The 19,406-nt window shown below is 36.6% G+C and overlaps 1 pseudogene; it reads right to left on the minus strand.

The window, feature by feature from the left end:
* Positions 1 to 17,182: 17,182 nt before the first annotated feature.
* On the minus strand, positions 17,183 to 17,504 carry Gm35389 (annotated as a pseudogene).
* Positions 17,505 to 19,406: the final 1,902 nt, after the last annotated feature.

Here is a 19,406-nt window from a genome sequence, read left to right on the forward strand (position 1 = left end):
TTAGAATTGATACTCCACCATGTTTCTTCAGACTGTTTCCTTGGGAAATTGTTTACAGCCTTTCACTCTGAGGTAGTATCTGTCTTTTCCTGAGAAGGGTTTCCTGTAAGCAGCAAAATGTTGGGTTCTGTTTGTGTAGCCAGTCTGTTAGTCTATGTCTTTTTATTGGAAAATTGAGTCCATTGATATTAAGAGATATTAAGGAAAAGTAATTGTTGCCTCCTATTATTTTTGTTGTTAGAGTTGGTATTCTGTTCTTTTGGCTGTCTTCTTTTAGGTTTGTTGGAGGATTACTTTCTTGCTTTTTCTAGGGTGTAGTTTCCACCCTTGTATTTTTTTTTAACCATTATTATCGTTTGAAGGGCTGGATTCGTGGAAAGATATTGTGTGAAATTGGTTTTGTCGTGGAATACTATGGTTTGTCCATCTATGGTAATTGAGAGTTTGGCTGGGTATAGTAGTCTGGGCTGGTATTTGTCTTCTCTTAGTGTCTATATAACATCTGTCCAGGATCTTCTGGCTTTCATAATCTCTGTTAAAAAGTCTGGTGTAATTCTTATAGGCCTGCCTTTATATGTTACTTGTCCTTTCCCCCTTACTGCTTTTAATATTCTCTCTTTATGTAGTGCATTTGTTGTTCTGATTATTATGTGTCAGGAGGAATTTCTTTTTGGTCCAGTCTATTTGGAGTTCTGTAGGCTTCTTGTATGTTCATGGGCATCTCTTTTTTTAGGTTTGGGAAGTTATCTTCTATAATTTTGTTGAAGATATTTGCTGACCCTTTAATTTGAAAATCTTCATTCTCATCAACTCCTATTATCCGTAGGTTTGGTCTTCTCATTGTGTCCTGGATTTCCTGGATGTTTTCTGTTAGGTTCTTTTTGCATTTTGCATTTTCTTTGATTGTTGTTCCCATGTTCTCTATGGAATCTTCACCTGAGATTCTCTCTTCCATTTCTTGTATTCTGTTGCTGATGCTCATATCTGTGGTTCCAGATTTCTTTCCTAGGGTTTCTATCTCCAGCGTTGTCTCACTTTGGGTTTTCTTTATTGTGCCTACTTCCCTTTTTAGGTCTTTTATGGTTTTCTTCAATTCCATCACCTGTTTGATTGTGTTTTCCTGTTTTTCTTTAAGGACTTCTACCTGTTTGGTTGTGTTTTCCTGTTTTTCTTTAAGGACTTGTACCTCTTTAGCAGTGTTCTCCCGTATTTCTTTAAGTGAGTTATTAATGTCCTTCTTAATGTCCTCTGCCATCATAATGAGATATGCTTTTAAATCTGGGTCTAGCTTTTAGGATGTGTTAGGGTATCTAGGACTGGCTGAGGTGGGAGTGTTGGGTTCTGATGATGGTGAGTGGTCTTGGTTTCTGTTAGTAAGATTCTTAAATTTGCCTTTACCCATCTGGTAATCTCTGGAGTTAGTTGTTATAGTTGTCTCTGGTTAGAGCTTGTTCCTCCAGTGATTCTGTTGGCCTCTATCAGCAGACATGGGGCACTAGCTCTCTCCTGAGTTTCAGTGGTTAGAGTACTATCTGCAGGCAAGCTCTCCTCTTGCAGGGAAGGTGCACAGATATCTGGCATTTGGACTAGCCTCCTGGCAGAAGATGAAGGCCCAAAACAGGGCCTGTCCCAGAAGCTTTGTTGCTTCTGCCTGTCCCAGAAGCTGTGTAGCTTCTGTAGTCGGCACTCTCACCTATACATTCTAGTCTCTGAGAGATCCCAGACCAGAGATGGCTGCCCCAGGTGCTCTGACAAAGCCCTCCCGGGCCGGGCAGACACTTTTACTCTGGCAGGGAAGGTGCCCAGATATCTGGAGCACAAAACAGGGTCCAGAAGCTGTGTCGCTTCTGCCTGTCCCAGAGCCTGTTAGCTTCTGTAGTCCACACTCTCACCTGCACAGACTAGTCTCTGAGTGATCCAGGGGGGAACCAAGATGTCTCCCTCAGGTGCTCTGTCAAAGCCCTCCCAGGTGAGGCAGACACCTCTCCTGTGGCAGGGAAGGTGCCTGGATGTCTGGAGCCTGAAACGGGGTCTGCCCCAGAAGCTGTGTGGCTCCTGCCTGTCCCAGAAGCTGTTAGCTTCTGTAGTCCACACTCTCACCTGTACAGACTAGTCTCTGAGCGATCCAGGAACAAAATGTGTCCCCCAGGTGCTCTGGCAAAGCCCTCCCAGGTGGGGTGGGCACCTCCCAAAATTACTTTTCTAACTGCATAAAAGTTTATTGAGATGTATAGACTTTGGATCTGGTTAAGTTTGGTATTATTTTATGTTTGTAAGACTGCTTTTAAAATTGATATATTTTGTTTTTAAGGAGATATACAATATTAAAAAGATGTGTAGAATGATATAAATAAAAATGTCAAATGTGCAAGATGATCATTTGCTCAGTGGGTAAGAGGGTATATTACTCTCACAGATAACCTTAGTGGGTCTCCTAGCACCCATGTAAGACAACTTTCAAATGCCTAAAATTGAAGTCCCAGTTGCATCTGTACTTACATCTGTGTAAATAAAAACACTAAAAGTAAATCCTAAAAAGTGTCAATTGTTCAAGGAGCTGAGTAAAGTGAAGATTTTTCTCATTCTTGTCCAGATATTGGTGACAACAAAAAACACATGCAGACCAAGAGCAGCAATGAAAATGTGTCGTAAAAATGTCAAAACTTACACCAGTTGAAATAAGAAAAAAAATCAGTATTTAAAAATAATCAATTTATCAAGCAGGTACAAATCGGAAAATATATGTATCCACCAGCGTCATTTCATCTAACTATATAAAGTTAATACTAATATATTTTAAGAGAGTATAACTTGTTACTTTTAGAGGAGTTACAGAAATTAGTTTAGTAATAGTAAATTCCAAATACAAAACCAACAAGGATACATTGGAATTAAACTACATTGAATACCAAATGGTACTGATAGTCATGTATATAATAGTTAACTCATTGTATGAAAATTAATAAATGAGAAATGACCCCAGTATGTAAATGAATGATAAAACCAACATTTATCACAATAGATATAGAAAATATATTTGACAAAATAAAATATCTTTTCATAAGGTACTCTCAGCAAAATTGGAGTAGAAGGAAGTCCCATGTGAGAAAGGTCTCTGATGGCGAACTCAAAGGCAGCATCAGTGGTGAAAAGTTAAGTTTTTCTAAGATTAAGAGTAAGTTATTGTTTTCTCCTCTTATATTCTTGTCAGCATAGTGTGTTTTAGCCATCCAATCTGAAAAGGAATGAAATTCACTGTTTGTAGATGCCATATAGTCAATAATTCAGTAAATTTACATATTACCAAATTGGGCAAAAACTACCAGTTTTTCTCACATTATCAATGAACTACCTAAAAGAGAAATCAAGTTTTTTTTTTGACTATTTTAAATAATTTTTATTTTGACTTAAATTCTTGAAGTCACTTATCAATTTATGTGATTCCATATAAAAACTCAAAATTCAACACACCGTGGAAAGCAAAGTTTTACATCCATTATTAATTTATCTTAGTTTCTTTTTTTAAAATATTTTTATTACGTATTTTCCTCATTTACATTTCCAATGCTATCCCAAAAGTCCCCCATTACCCCCCCCCACTCCCTTACCCACCCACTGCCACTTTTTGGCCCTGGCATTCCCCTGTACTGGGGCATATAAAGTTTGCATGTCCAATGGGCCTCTCTTTCCAGAGATGGCCGACTAGGCCATCTTTTGATACATATGCAGCTAGAGTCAAGAGCTCCGGGTACTGGTTAGTTCATATTGTTGTTCCACCTTTAGGGTTGCAGATTCCTTTAGCTCCTTGGGTACTTTCTCTAGCTCCTCCATTAGGGGCCCTGTGATCCATCCAATAGCTGACTATGAGCATCCACTTATGTGTTTGCTGGGCCCTGGCATAGCTTCACAAGAGACAGCTATATCAGGGTCCTTTCAGCAAAATCTTGCTAGTGTATGCAATGGTGTCAGCGTTTGGAGGCTGATTATGGGATGGATCCCTGGATATGGCAGTCTCTAGATGTTCCATCCTTTTGTCTCAGCCCCAAACTTTGTCTCTGTAACTCCTTCCATGGGTGTTTTGTTCCCAATTCTAAGAAGGGGCAAAGTGTCCACACTTTGGTCTTCGTTCTTCTTGAATTTCATGTGTTTTGCAAATCATAACTTATATCTTGGGTATTCTATGTTTCTGCGATAATATCCACTAATCAGTGAGTACATATCATTTGAGTTCTTTTGTGATTGGGTTACCTCACTCTGTTTTTTTTTTTTTTTTTTTTTTAAATAACTTTCAACTTCCTCAGAAACTGCCACACTGATTTCCATAGTGGCTGCACAAGTTTCCAGTCCTTCAATCAGGAGGTGATTTACCTCAAGATACAACTATGCCAATCTTCTTAAGAAGATTAAGGCTTCTTAATCTTACTGGAGAGGAACTTGCTCAACCATGCTCATTGCTTCTTTATTTATAATACCCAGAAATTGTATACAACTTAGACTTCCCTCAACAGAAGAATGAATAAAGAAAATATGGTACATTAAAAAAAAATCAACTTGTTTTAATTTCCAAAACTTAGAAACTATGTTTAAATGAGATAAAAGTCTTATGCCCTGAAATCTATGAATCATTATTTAAAAAATTTGAAGAGAACAGAATGCAACATTATATCATGCTCAGTTCTTTTCTTTTTTTAAAAATTTTATCTTTAATTTTAATTTAATTTTTTAATTTAATTTTATCTTTAATTTTTCATTTTTATTGGATATTTTCTTCATTTACATTTCAAATGCTATCCTGAAAGTCCCCTATACCCTCCCCCCACCCTGCTCCCCAACCCACCCACTCCCACTTTCTGGCCTTGGCATTCGCCTGTACTGGTGCATATAATCTTCACAAGACAAAGGGCTTCTCCCAATGATGGCCAACTAGGACATCTTCTTCTACATATGCAGCTAGAGACATGACTGGTTAGTTCATATTGTTGTTCCTCCTATAGGGTTGCAGACCCCTTCAGCTCCTTGGGTATTTTCTCTACCTCCTCCAGTGGGGGCCCTGTGTTTCATCCAATAGATGACTGTAAGCATCTACTTCTGTATTTGTCAGGCATTAGTATAGTCTCACAAGCTATATCAGGGTCCTGTTAGCAAAATCTTGCTGGCATGTACAATGGTGTTTGGGTTTGGTGGCTGTTTATGGGATTGATTCCCAGATGGGGAAGTCTCTGCATGGTCCTTCCTTCTGTCTCAGTTCCAAACTTTGTCCCTGTCACTCCTTCCATGGGTATTTTGTTCCACATTCTAAGGATGAATGAAGTATCCACCCTTTGGTCTTCCTTCTTCTTGATTTTCATATGAGTAAGTAACTAAAACCTATTGTTTAAAGTATTTTTATTTACTAATCCTATTAATAAATCCTTCTTTAAAAATATTTATTAAATTGAAAAGAAAAATATTATCATAAAACTAGAACTCCCAGAAGTTATTTAAACAAGGTCCATTCTACCAGACTTAGCTCTGGAAGTATGAAAGACAAATAATATCCTTCTGTCTTACTCTTTTTCCCTTGAAGTCTAGATTGACTTGCTCCAATAAATAGAAATTGCAATTGGATGAATCCTAGTTTACAGGTGATACAAAATGGGGACGGACTATGATATGAAAAAACTATGGCTTGTCTTTAGTACTTCTCTTTTGAACAGACATCAGTCCTGTTCCTCTTCAAACCTGTTCTGAGCAGAAATGGATTGAAACTCACAGTTAAGCAATAACACACATTTGGGCAGTGAGAACACTTGTAGGACATATTTCAGAATACTATTGGGAAAAGCAATTTTATGCTTTGGGGACACAATACTTACAGAATGTGAACTGAATTTCAGGTTCTGAGTGTGTGTGTGTGTGTGTGTGTGTGTGTGTGTGTGTGTGTGTGTGTGTCTGTGTGTGTGTCTGTGTGTGTGTCTGTGTGTGTGTCTGTGTAGTCAGGGTAGTTGATAGAACAAGAAATTGAAGGTAAGGGAGAAACTTGAAAACATGGGTGGAAATTGAATTGAGCCTACTTCCATTCCAATTACATGGGCAGTAATTCACATGTATTTTTTATACTGTTTCTACAGAAAGTATCACAAATAATTTAGCTAGGGGAAAATCTAAGAAAGCTTGGATGTTAATTATTTCCTAGTGTCCAAGATCAGGGAAGAAAGCCAAAACATGATCTAGGATTAAGGTATTTCTTCCACTCAGTGATTAATATGTTAATATGTTATTTATTAAATAAGTATATTCTGATCATTTTGGTAGTTGTTTAAGAAGGATAAAATTGTATAACAAATAGATTTTAGCTCTTGAGAAAACATTCAGTGGTCATGATCGGGCCAGATGCCTCATGTTCCTGCCATGATGAGTTCCAACGTGGTGGGACTCCGTACTAACAAATCATACCTTTTCCTTCCTTAAGTTGCCTGTTAAGTTTTGTCACTGAAAGAAAAGATGTAAATAACACAAAGGACATAAGGAGTGTCAAAGGTGGAAAAATAACTGACAAGGAAAATCAGGGTAATTTTTTTAATCATTTTGTTTTGTTTTTGTTGTGGAGATTTGGGGGGTATTTTTATATTATGAATGGAAAAATATATAAAATCTTCTTATCTATAGTGAGAATAAAATAATGGAGAGAAATAGATATAAGAAAGATAAAGAAATGTGGTACAGGATGTGACTTTGCATAAGAACCTGGAAGGTTAACTGATTGCAAGGCTAAGAAGTAGGCATAGGCTTTAGTAGACACTTAAATGCTCTCACTCAAGTAGTCATGAAGAACATGTACCGAGGGAGCATGTGGAAAGACATGCTGGCAATTATTATATGACAATGTACAAAAACAGCTCCCTATGAAAGATGAGCAGAATATGTATATATTTTTCTTAATATATAGTACACATTATATATGCATATTATACTTATAGATATATTTTTTACATATATAAAATAATTTTAATATATTTATAATCTATAGTATATATTTTACATGGATATAAATACATAATATACATATAATTATATAATAAATATACATTATGTAGGTAATAAAAAATATACAAACATGTACATATATACACATGTGTGTATATATGCATTTAAATAAAGCATAATATTTAAACATATAGAGTATATAACATACTATACATAACACATATAGATTATATATTTTTATATAGTATTTATATTATGTTATATTAACATCTATTATATTTATTATGTATGCATATATATATGTGTGTATATATATATATATATATATATATATTTATTAAGAAAACAATAGTTGTACTATAATGACTTACTTGAGATGTACTGCCATGATTTAAAGAAGCCTTTAGTCAGGTTTGAATGTATTCTAACTGCACACCATTTATGGAATCCAGGTACAGAGTAGAAAAAGTAGGTTGAAGTAGATGGTTATAAGCTTGTGTGTTACAATCTAACATATACACAAGACATGTACACAAGAAATGTTGTAATTGATCTTAACATGAGAAAAATCAGGTGAAGGAGAGCTAGTTGTAAGATAGTGAAAAGAGCAGGAAGCATCAAAGTTAGTTTTGAGCCCATTTGAGAGAGACAGACAGAAGCAGAGGATAGTTAATAGCTGGACAGGGTGGCAATCCCCTGCTGTCGATGAGCTAGGAAGGATGAACCTAGAGTATTGTAAGCTTGAGGCCAAAGGCTGAGTGTGAGGTGATAGGGATGGAGATGCAGAGAAAGATACAGGTCAGGAATTCCTAAAGCTGAACATATCTGTGTGAGATATACTGAGTTGTTGGTATTAAAATTTGTAAATTCTGTGCCAGAACAGTATAGTACCCAGAGGGGCCTCCCCTTCCCTGAGGACAAGGAAAGAGAAGAGTGAGGGGAAGGGGTGCAAGGGTGGGACTAGGAGGAGAGGAGAGAGGGGAGCTACAAATAGGCTGTAAAGTGAATGAATAAATAAGTTAATGCAAAAAAGAAAAAGTCTTCCTGCTGTGACCAGGGTGCTGACATCAAAAGAATGCACTAATGCACTACCACACCAAGCTTGAAAAAGAATTATTATGGTGCAAGTTTTTTCTCTCTCTTATTCTCTTTCTCTCTCTCTCTCTCTCTCTCTCTCTCTCGTCTTCCTCTTTCTATCTCTATCTCCCAATAAAATTTTAGTCCTTAAAAACACAACAACAACAACAACAACAACAACAACCAAACAAAACCTTGTAAATTGTAAAACACTTGATTGGGAATGAGGGGAATGATGAGGTGTGGTTATTTTCACTGGGGAAAGGGACATTAGAGCAGTGACAGTTGAAGATGTTAGCATCGGTGGCTTTTGTTGACCCTCCAAACAATTAAAATTTAACTCATCCAGGCCAGGAAGGAAAGTGAACAAAAAATCATTGGTGGATTACGCAAGAAGATTATGATACTTCTAAAGCACCATACTCTTTGGGCCCATCTGATAGGAATGCTCTAACAGAACAATGACCTGTGGACTGATAGAAGGGAAACTATCTTGCAATGTTGCATGTGATCCTTGAATTATAATGAATTTAAAAATATTTTGCAAGATGATAAATGTTTCTAGGAAGGGATATGCACTGGCTATTCCTGGCTTTCAACTTGACTACATATGGAATGAACTACAATCCAGAAATGATGGGCATACCTGTGATCCAGATCTTGAGGTATAGTGACTATGAAAAGCTTAGGCACAGGCAAGGTAGTACATGCCTTTAATCTCAGGAGACTGGCAAGAAGATTTCTCAGTTCAAAGACAGCCTAGGACAGAGCATGTTCTAAATCCAGGCATGGTGGTATACACCTTTCATCTGGGCCATACCTTCTGCTGAGGCCTACATAAGGAAATTGGAAGAAGGAAGATTCACTCTTCTTTGCCTGCTTGAACTTACATGCCAGAACACATGATGGAACCTACTTCTTCAGGATACCAACTTATACAGAAGACCAGCTGAAACAACTAGCCTCATGGAACCAAGCAACTAGTAGATTCTTGAACTTCTCATTCACACCTGCCTACTGTTGGGTTAGTTGGACTACCAACTGTAAGTCACTACAATAACTTCCCTTTATATAGAGAGACATTCCATAAGTTGTGTGAGTCTAGAGAACCCCAAGACAGCATATATTTAATTTGATTTAAACATTCCATAACACGTATAGATACCAAAACTTTACATAGCAGCCTGTTGATGTGTACTGTTCTTCTGTATCCATTAGAAGATAAACTGAAAACAACAACAACAAAAAACCTCAGGAAGTTCTCTTATTTGAGGATGATTAGAAAGAACACATCATGTAAGTAAACTGCTTGTTTTGATTTTAAGGATCCTGAGAGGTTATAGAGATTTTATGGAATGAATTGTTTTGTACACTGGTGTCTAACAATGTATACAAAGACAGCCTGTAGTCATCCACCAGGAGTTCTTTTGTTTCTCTTATTTTCCACTTTGACAGAGTGCTGCAGGGAGTCTTTGAAGCCTAATGTAACTCATCAGTAACTGATGTCACAGTGTGGCTAGGGATATGGATTTGTTGGTCCAATTAGCTAATTTAGATGACATAATTTATAGCATAAATAAATAATAGTCACAAAACAGATGTGTGCTCAACTGAGGCTCTATTTTTCTGACATGTTAATTTTCTTTATGAGCTCCCATTTCTATTTGGCAGTGAAACTTTCATTTCAACATCTTTGGGTACAGTCATTCAGATCTGGCATTATTCCTATTTATTATCAAATTAAATTATATTGCTTTTTCATGCACTGCCCAGGTTTAAGCTACACCACTGTGTTGCTTCTTCCTTTCCTTCTACATTTCCTAGCACATATGCAGAAAGGAGAGGAGTATGAAGTGGGTTTGCTTGAGTGTATAGGAACTCTGATTTTGATTAATGGAAGTGTCTCAAATACAGTTACAGACAACATGAGTAGGTGTGTCTATCTGAAGGTACTGGGAGGCTGGATTTTAGAGGAATGTCAACATAGTAAGTCTTCAATACATGACAAAGTGGCACAGACAGACTGAACATCTGGCTCAGCTCAGGGGTGGCAACATTTCCTCTCTCTATGCTCAGAGAAGGATTTTTTTTGCAGAGTCTGATATTGGTTATTTTTCTATCTTGAGGGTCATACAGGAAATCGTCAGGCAATCTCAGTTTTCTTTCATAGTTTGTCAATTTCTGTGCCTCATTTTGAGTCCTAGTAATGGAACTAGAAGTAGAAGAATAAGAAAAAGCAAGAGGATATAATGAAAGTGAAGATTGGTATAGCCAAACATCCAGGTTTTCTACTATCTGATTGAGTAACTCCGCATTAGGGTTTTGAGTCCAGGCTAATGGTATAAGCATTTGCAGCCATACACTTTACAGTCACGTTCAAATGAAGTCTCAGGTATCATGAAAAACCTTTGCATTATGTAACCTTTGTAAACACCTTAAACATCATGAAAAGAACATTCTTAAGGAACTAGATAATCTAGAAGGCATAATCAAGCTCAGCTGTCACCAGATCTCCCCCCAAAGCATGATGATATCAATTCTCAATAGATGATGTCAATTGAGTTGTCCTAATTTTTCCCTTTTATTTTTCATGTTTTCTGTTGCATGGTAAATAATGAATTGAAGATTTCTTACAAAAACATCTAAAATCATTTTGATAGAAACTACTAGATCTCTAAGCACTATTTCATAATTTAACTTTATAGTATGTGGGTTACACTTGGAAAAACTATCAACAACTTGGTAGTCAGAGAACCCGTGGGTGCCCAAATAAGGATAGAACCTCTTGCTTTTTTTAATGCTTTCAGCATTGGTGATAGGGAAAACCCTTGCAAATGCTCTAGTTATTGCTGACAAGAAATCGAGATGGTCTGGCGATTGTGTTCTAGCAAACATATGGAATGACAGAGAAATTTGCTCTTTTGTACTGAGTGTCATTTTAAAAATAAGCAGGTGTTCTGCTCATAAAGCTGTAAACTATGACTTAAGATGATTTCTTCTAATAAACTTTAGGATCTTTGTACTATGTACATTTCATATGTCACCTGATAATTCCCTCAAAAGGCCGTGAAAAGAAACTGCTGTTTATGGGTAGAAATATGTGCAGGTTTATTGAATTGCAATCCCGCAGTAATAGAGGTAATAGAAAAAGTGTCTATGGCTTTGCTCTCAGGCCACTGACATTCTCTCTAAAACTGGAAAGCAGACCCTTTATATCTATAAGAGTATCCATTTGATAGTGTTCTGACACAAGATTTGCTTAGCTCCGGTGGCTTTGACCACAAAAATCTATGAATTATTCCACCCTGATCCTTTAACAAAATTGATCAGAAAGAACCTGTGACAGTCTAACTTATTTGATCAAGAATTCATAGCTAGGTCAGATTTGAAGAAATGACTCAGTTATCAGAAATTCAAATTTTAGAGCTGTTACATCATCTAAATTAAAATGTATAACCTTTTTTAGTTTAGTGAATGGTGAGAATTTTATTTTATTTTCAATTTTTATTAGATATTTTCTTTATTTACATTTCAAATGCTATCCCAAAAGTCCCCTATACCTTTCCCCCGCCCTGCTCCCCTACCCACCCACTCCCACTTCTTGGTCTTGGTGTTCCCCTGTACTGAGGCATATAAAGTTTGCAATACCAAGGAGCCTCTCTTTCCAATGATGGCTGACTAGGCCATCTTCTGATACATATGCATCTAGAGACACGAGCTCTGGGGATACTGGCTAGTTCATATCATTGTTCTACCTATAGAGTTGCAGACCCCTTTAGTTCCTTGGGTACTTTCTCTAGCTCCTCCATTGGGGACCCTGTGTTCCATCCAATAGATGAGTGTGAGCATCCACTTCTGTGTTTGCCAGGCACTGGCATAGACTACCCCACCCGGGGATCCATCCCATAATCAGCCACCAAAGGCTGACACTATTGAACATGCCAGCAAGATTTTGCTGAAATGTCTAACTTTTTAAAAGTATTTTTCGTTTTATTTTTAATGTGTGGCTATCTGAGTATGAGTCCCACTATGTACTTGATTAGATTAGATTCACAGAGCTGGAGTAAAATATGACTGTAGGGCATTCAGGTTGTGTGCTGGGAACCAACCTCGGATCTTCTGGATGAGCAGCAAGTATTCTTTACTGATAAACTATCTTTCCACCCTACAAAATGTATCTAAATAACAATGTTTTATAATACTTAAGTGCTTTATGCTCACACGGAGAGGAGGATGAAGCTGGAATTTGGCATTGTTTGTAATTAACATTACATAAGCTAGCATAGCCATCATTACTTTTGTGGTAATCAAATTTGGGGATTGGACCTGTTGGTCTTTTCTGTGTTATGGTAATTGAAAAGGTCATTATGACAGACAATGCTCATTAGTGCTCATTCTTTATAGCCCCTTCTTCATGATAGAATCCTCATAAAATATGGCTACTTTAAGTAAGGCTTTGAATTGTCATGGCAAAATACTTGAAAAGCTAACTTTAAGTTTGTTTTTTTTCTCAGTTATAAAGGATGGTTATTTGGTTTTGTGTGAGTGATCCAAGAAGTAGGGTGACTGGAACATATTATGGAGACTTGTCACTTCATGGCAGTGGGTATCTAGGAATAATAGAAGAACTAGGGACTAGGCATAATCTTCATAACAAGCCACAGGTGACTCATGTCCTTCAAGTAAACCTGACCTCCTAGACTTTTCACCATTTCTTAAAATAGAGTTACCCATCAGCCACCAAGCATTAAATTCACCAGTCTAAGGGAAGATATCTATAAAGTAAAAGCCAAAAGGCATACACTTGAAGATTTCTGTCTCTACTCCTCTATTCTGTTAATAAAGTGATTTTTTACCTACAGGAAAAGAGAACATAAGGTAAGTACTATTTCTAGGATCTGCCCTTGAAAAGAATAAATATATATTCTATTTTTCTTGCTCGTCCCTCTCTACTTAGAATGCAGATCACAAAGGTAGGAACTGACAAAATAAAGAACATGGGATGGGATTCACATGTTGAGGATGGCAGAGTAATCAATCAGAAACAACTCTTACATTGACAACTCACAGGAAGCCCTAATAAGTCTTCCTAATATTGTCATAGGAATCTTATGACTTGAATATGAAGAAGAAAGGGAGAAGGTGGGGTATTCAACTATGCAGCCAATTAACTATGCAATGAACAATTAAAGGATATGAAATCTAAATGAATAAATTATTTTTATTAACTTCATGTAACACTGGTTAAGCATAGGAGACTGGTTGTATTAGGGTTATCTAAAATAACAAAACATATAGACTATGTGTGTATATATGTGTATATGTATGCACATTTAAGATATCTATACATCTTTGATATTATTTTAGAATAGGCTGTAGGCTATAGCCTGGGTAGTCCAAACAATGGCTTTCTCATGACAGAAAGTCCAAGAATCCCATAGATGTTTAGGTACAGGATGTCTCTTGAGCCCCAGTCTAGTCCTGGAGTTGCAGAGGACATTTCAAGAGCTGCTGGCCTTTAGTCTATTTTGGAATCCCAAAGAAGCAGTTTCTAAGATGATGAAAGTTATATCTCAGCAGCAGGATAGATGAACTTCTTAGGTAGAGTGAGAGCAAGCAGAGAAAGTCCCTATTTCCTTCTTCCAAGTCCTTTTACGTTTGCTGCCATCAGGAGGTGTGGTCTGTATTTAGGGTAATTCTACTCATCTCAAATTATCCCATCAAAAAAATACTCTTACTGGCAAGCCCATTGGATGGAATTTGTTTGATTCCAGACAGAATCAGGTTGACAATCAACATTAACCATTCTAGTGATTATAAAAAATGTATTAGCTATGTCTTGTATTCAAGACCTCTAATGCCATCCACTAAGGTAGGTGAGCAAGTCAAGTTACAAGTTTGAGATGTGCTTATGCTATAAAGTGATATCAAAATCAATCTGGTTGATATAGTGACTCCCTGCCTCATAATAAAAACTAAAAACAGAGTTAAGTATTATAACGATTGCATACTATGCATGAGGCCTTATGTATGTCATCCTAAGTAAGAAGAAGAAAGAAAGGGAAAGAGACCAGATAGAGGAAAAGGAGGGTAGGGAAAAGAAAGAAAGAGAAAGGAGAGGAGAGGAGGAGAGAAAATAAGAAATAGAAAAGAGAAATATTCTTTCAGCTGCTTTATGAAACTCTTAAGGGAACTAAATGACTGTATAAAGAAGTCATAATGTGCCAAGTAACTGTGTTTCTTAAATAAAGGGCAGCTTCTCATTCTTGTGCTAATGAAATTTCACTGCTAATGCATTATGTTATTTATTTATTTATTTATTTATTTATTTATTTATTTATTTATTTATTTTGTGTATTTTATTCATTTACATTTCAAATGTTCTCCCATTTCTTGGTTTCCCCTCCGGAAATCCCCCATCCTATCCTCCCTTCCCCTGCTTCAGTGAGGGTGCTCCCCCAACCACCTACTCACTCCCTCCTCCCCACCCTGACATTCTGCTACACTGGGGCATCGAGGCTCCACAGGACCAAGGCCCTCTCCTCCCATTGATGCCTGACAAGGCCATCCACTGCTACATATGCAGCTGGAACCATGGGTTGCTCCATGTTTATTCTTTGGTTGGTGGTTTAGTCCCTGGGAGATTTCTGGGGTCTGGTAGGTTGATATTGCTGTTCTTCCTATTTTTAAAGAAAAATTGAGGACTCAGGCCTGTGATTGTTGATGTCTCCTACCTTTGGCTTCTATTGAAGTGCCTCTTGCCTTCTTAATTACTGTTGTTGAAGGAATCTACTCTACAACATGGAGCCTTTATTTGAAAATTTGTTTTCATAATATTCTATGTAGAACCCAAAAAATTTTGACAACCACCGATTATATAGCTATACACCAGGAGAAATTCTCTACTTGGAAGTGTTAATCAAGCAATGAAGATAGTTGGAGTAATCACAGTGGCTCACTCTGATAAGACAGGAGTAGTATTAACTTTAGTTCTTCTTCTTCTTCTTCTTCTTCTTCTTCTTCTTCTTCTTCTTCTTCTTCTTCTTCTTCTTCTTCTTCTTCTTCTTCTTTCTTCTTCTTCTTCTTTCTCCTTCTCCTTCTCCTTTTCTCCTTCTCCTTCTCCTTCTCCTTCTCCTTCTCCTTCTCCTTCTCCTTCTCCTTCTCCTTCTCCTTCTCCTTCTCCTTCTCCTTCTCCTTCTCCTTCCTCTTCCTCTTCCTCTTCCTCTTCCTCTTCCTCTTCCTCTTCCTCTTCCTCTTCCTCTTCCTCTTCTTCTTCTTCTTCTTCTTCTTCTTCTTCTTCTTCTTCTTCTTCTTCTTCCTCTTCTTCTTCTTCTTCTTCTCTGTTTATTATTCACTTTTTTGTTTCTTTTTTATTGGGTATTTTCTTTATTTACATTTCAAATGTTATCCCCTTTTCTGGTTTCTCTCCCTCCTGGAAACACCCTATCATATCATCCCTCCCCCTGCTTCTATGAGGTTGTTCCTCTACCCTCCCACCCGCTCCCACCTCTATCTCTGTGGTGATGAGTAAAAGCTAATACACACTTCATGATTGATTGTACCTCATCATTCAGTAAAACTCTTTGAGCTTATCAAAAGAAAACTTGATAATGAATTATTCCATGAAAACTTTTATCTAGTTTAGAAACTTCCATGATTTATAAGTCATAAAGGAGTAAGATAGACCATGATAACTTTTTATAATATGACAAATTACAGAAACGTCATATCCCCTATTTGTTTTCTTATGGTTAGATTTCTCAGTTGACTCGAATATTCTTATCTTACACAGCTTAGAATATTTTTACCTAAGGTACACACCACTAACTAACCCTTTATTTATTATACCTTTAAGAGTTCTTGGCAGTTAGGGCTATTATAGTCCATCAGTTCTAATGTAATAACTGTTTCATTTTGCCTTATTTGACAATTTGACATACATTTGTGGTTCACAGCAATATAAAGTAGCTGTCTCAAAGCCAAGTGAACTGTTACATTTCACTTTCTCCTACATTTTAAGTTTCATAACTAATCTGCATGGTGATTATATTGAAATCACATATAGAACAAAGAAATTTTAGTGTCTAAAAGTATTGAAATTTGTTTTTTTTAAAATAATTTATTTGCATTTAGTTCTTAGATTTTAAAAAATACAAACTGCAGAGGGATAAAAGTATTAGACCATCTAGATTGGTAACCTCTACCGAAACCACTAAACCCCTGGGTAATCACTGCCACATTTGCCTTGAAATTTAAATCATTTACTTTCAGAAGGTGCTGTTTTATGTGAGGGGCAGAGAAAATAACAATGTCATGGAGCAGCAATTACGTTACACATGGGTAGATAAGAGAAGCCATATGCTGCTAATAATGTGAACAGTGTTGGAGCGTTCTCAGGTACATCTTGGTTCCCATGGGGTTGTTCTGATTGTTATGTGTACTTGAGTGAGTCAGAAAATCACCTGTAAGCTTATTCATCGGGAAGAGGAGCCTGAGGATTGGGAGTTTGTGGTTTGTGTTGGTTACTCTGTGAGATGGGGTTCAGCCTGGGCTACATGAGATCCTTTCTGAACATCTCTGATGGATTGTTTTCACTACTTGTTATAGTTTAGTAAACTTACACAGTCATTGTGTAATTTTTGAAATGCCCTGTCATCACCATCAGAATGTTTCACTTTCTTTCCCTGTCTTGGGTTCTTCCCCATTGACAATTTCTTGACGGCCTGGAATCAGCTTCCCCAAATGTCTGCTAAGAATTCTCTTTGTATAATTACAACATTAAGATTAATTATTTCTAACTGCAATGTTTATGAAAGTAGTTTTATAATTATATTTTACAATATCAATGCCCAAACTGTTTGCTTTTTCTATAATTCCCCACTGAACTTTATTAATTAGATGTATTTACATTTGGGAATTAATGTTTCAAAACTGTTAACCCTTATTTGGCCATAAAAAAAAGTCTGTTTTCCTCTCTATGGGTGGAAATATCAAACATGAACCCCCAAAAAGAAGAGGAAACTGAATGTTATGAGGAGAATATAAAACAAGATGAACCCAGATAACTATTAGATAGGGGTGAAGTAGGAACATGCACAGTTTCTACTTGGGACTTTACAGCGGGAAATGGCCCATTTCATCACCATGGGTGTAAGAGAATGGTACAGAAGAACATTTTCTCTCAAAAAAAGGTTTTCTGAGGCAGGCACTAGGATGATGAGGGAATCCTTCTGCACAAGGACTTCCCACTGTGCCACAAGGTCAGAGGCTGACTGGGAGACCTTTACCAAGCCCATGCAGGATGCTATCTTTAGCTGCTCTACAGCTTTCTTGTCTTGGGAGAGGCTGGTGGTGCTGTTATTAGATATGCCTTACTTCAGTCTGTGCTTCAAAGTCGTTGGTGACCTCAAAGCAACCTTATCATTGAACAGTCCCATCCCAAGATGGGTAACAAGCCCCATGGAAGCTAGCAGAATTCCCAAACTAGTTTTTTGTTTGTTTGTTTTTTGTTGTTTATTGTTTTTGTTTTTAAATTATCATTATGTCCACATCTTATGACTTTGGAAACATGCAAAATGACACTTTAAAAATCACTTCAATATTCAAAGGTTTCTATCTATTTTTTTTTAATTAAACCAAGCTGCTCATGGTTAAAGGCCAGTGAAAATACAAAAACAGGATTAAGAAAAACCTAACAGTTACATTTTCTCTGAAATAAATATTTCATTGAGAGATGATGTATGATAAAATCTGCACAATTTCTGAAATGCGAAAGACTCACAGGTTGGGACCCATCTTCTTTGCAATTCTATAATCAGCTCTTTGAAACATAAGAGATTGTGACATTCTTTCAAAGATTGTGAGGAGGCTGTTAGGAATTATCATTTAAAGTTGTTATCTTATTTTCCATAATTCATAACAAAATCACATCTCCTATTATGAGAAGCTGCTTACTGCACGTGGCCTCTTCCTTTTTTCACCCTCTCTACTCTATTAATCAGGGAAGATGTGCCCTGCCAGAGCATCACAGGAGAAACCAAAGCCAGAAGCCCAGGATTTCTAAACTTGATTAGTTTCTGCAATTTATATTTCATCACACACGTACTGTCTTTAAATAGCTTGAGGACTGTGCATGTTTGAAATGAAATTTGCACATTTAAGAACTGAAGAAGATCGTTCATTTTTTAAAGACATAATTCAGTCCTAATGAAGGATAGCAAGCAGATCTAGTCACTCCCTTCATTCCGCCTTTTTCATCTCTTCAAATTGACCAATTGTTAACAGGATCCTACAAAGAAAAATACTTACCATCCAGCCAACAGTAAATCAAGAGAATTGCTTTGATTTTCACCATGATTTTGCTTTGAACATTTTGTTTCACAAATTGTTACAATGTGAGTATTAGACAAACTAATGATAAATAAAATTGACTATGAGGTACTATTCTTTGAATCATTCTTTCATCATCTATCCTTAAATATTGATCATGTCTTATGAAAAAAGGTCTTATCACAACTGTGAAAGCGGAATACCTTTCACAAGGTTTTATAATCACTTGAAACTAAAATGTTATGTAATATAGAATATAAAGTATTTTACAGAGAGATAATCGTGCATGTGAATCCTCTAGTATAAACAGTCTAATCCTGCACTTCCCAAGAATTAAAGAGTCACAATATTATACTTTTTACAAAGTCTTTATGAGCATATTTTTTTCTCTTTATATGTAGTGTCCATTTAAAAGTCTTCTGCAGTCACGAATAGACTTGGTTTATAATTATCATGATATGTCCTTATTTTTCCATTAAAAATTAAGGAAGGCTTTGCCTAAAATTGTCTTAGCATTCTTTTCACTCTTAATAGTTTGAACTATTTTGCTTCTGGCCTTTGGAGCTGTTAGCATCACTGATAAGAGATACAATACTATTGTCATGTGTTTGTGCTGATGAGTAAGCTGGTGTTATCTTCTTACAGTGCTTAATATTGTGTTCTTTGATTAATATTTTTGAAAGATTCCTTTTTACTTTTAATCATGTGTATGATTCTGTATCTATGGTATGGGTCTAGGGACATGAATGCATTTGCCTGCAGAGACCAGGACAAGGTTCGGAATTTTCTGGAGCTGTGGTAACTACACTGGATGGTCTCTACACCTTGAACTTTCAATGTTATTTTTCTTCCTTGTATTCTGTAAATTCTTTGATTTGTTTTCTTGATAATAACCAAGACTTATTAGAAATTGTAGTAACCATTTTTTCCCTTTGTTGATGTTTGAAAGTAGCTCTTCCATGAGCTTATGCCTAACTGTTGCTGTCTTAGCCAGGGTTTCTATTCCTGCACAAACATCATGACCAAGAAGCAAG

This window comes from Mus musculus, chromosome 14 (genome assembly GCF_000001635.26).
Source record: "Mus musculus strain C57BL/6J chromosome 14, GRCm38.p6 C57BL/6J".
In the NCBI taxonomy this organism is placed as follows: Eukaryota; Metazoa; Chordata; class Mammalia; order Rodentia; family Muridae; genus Mus; species Mus musculus.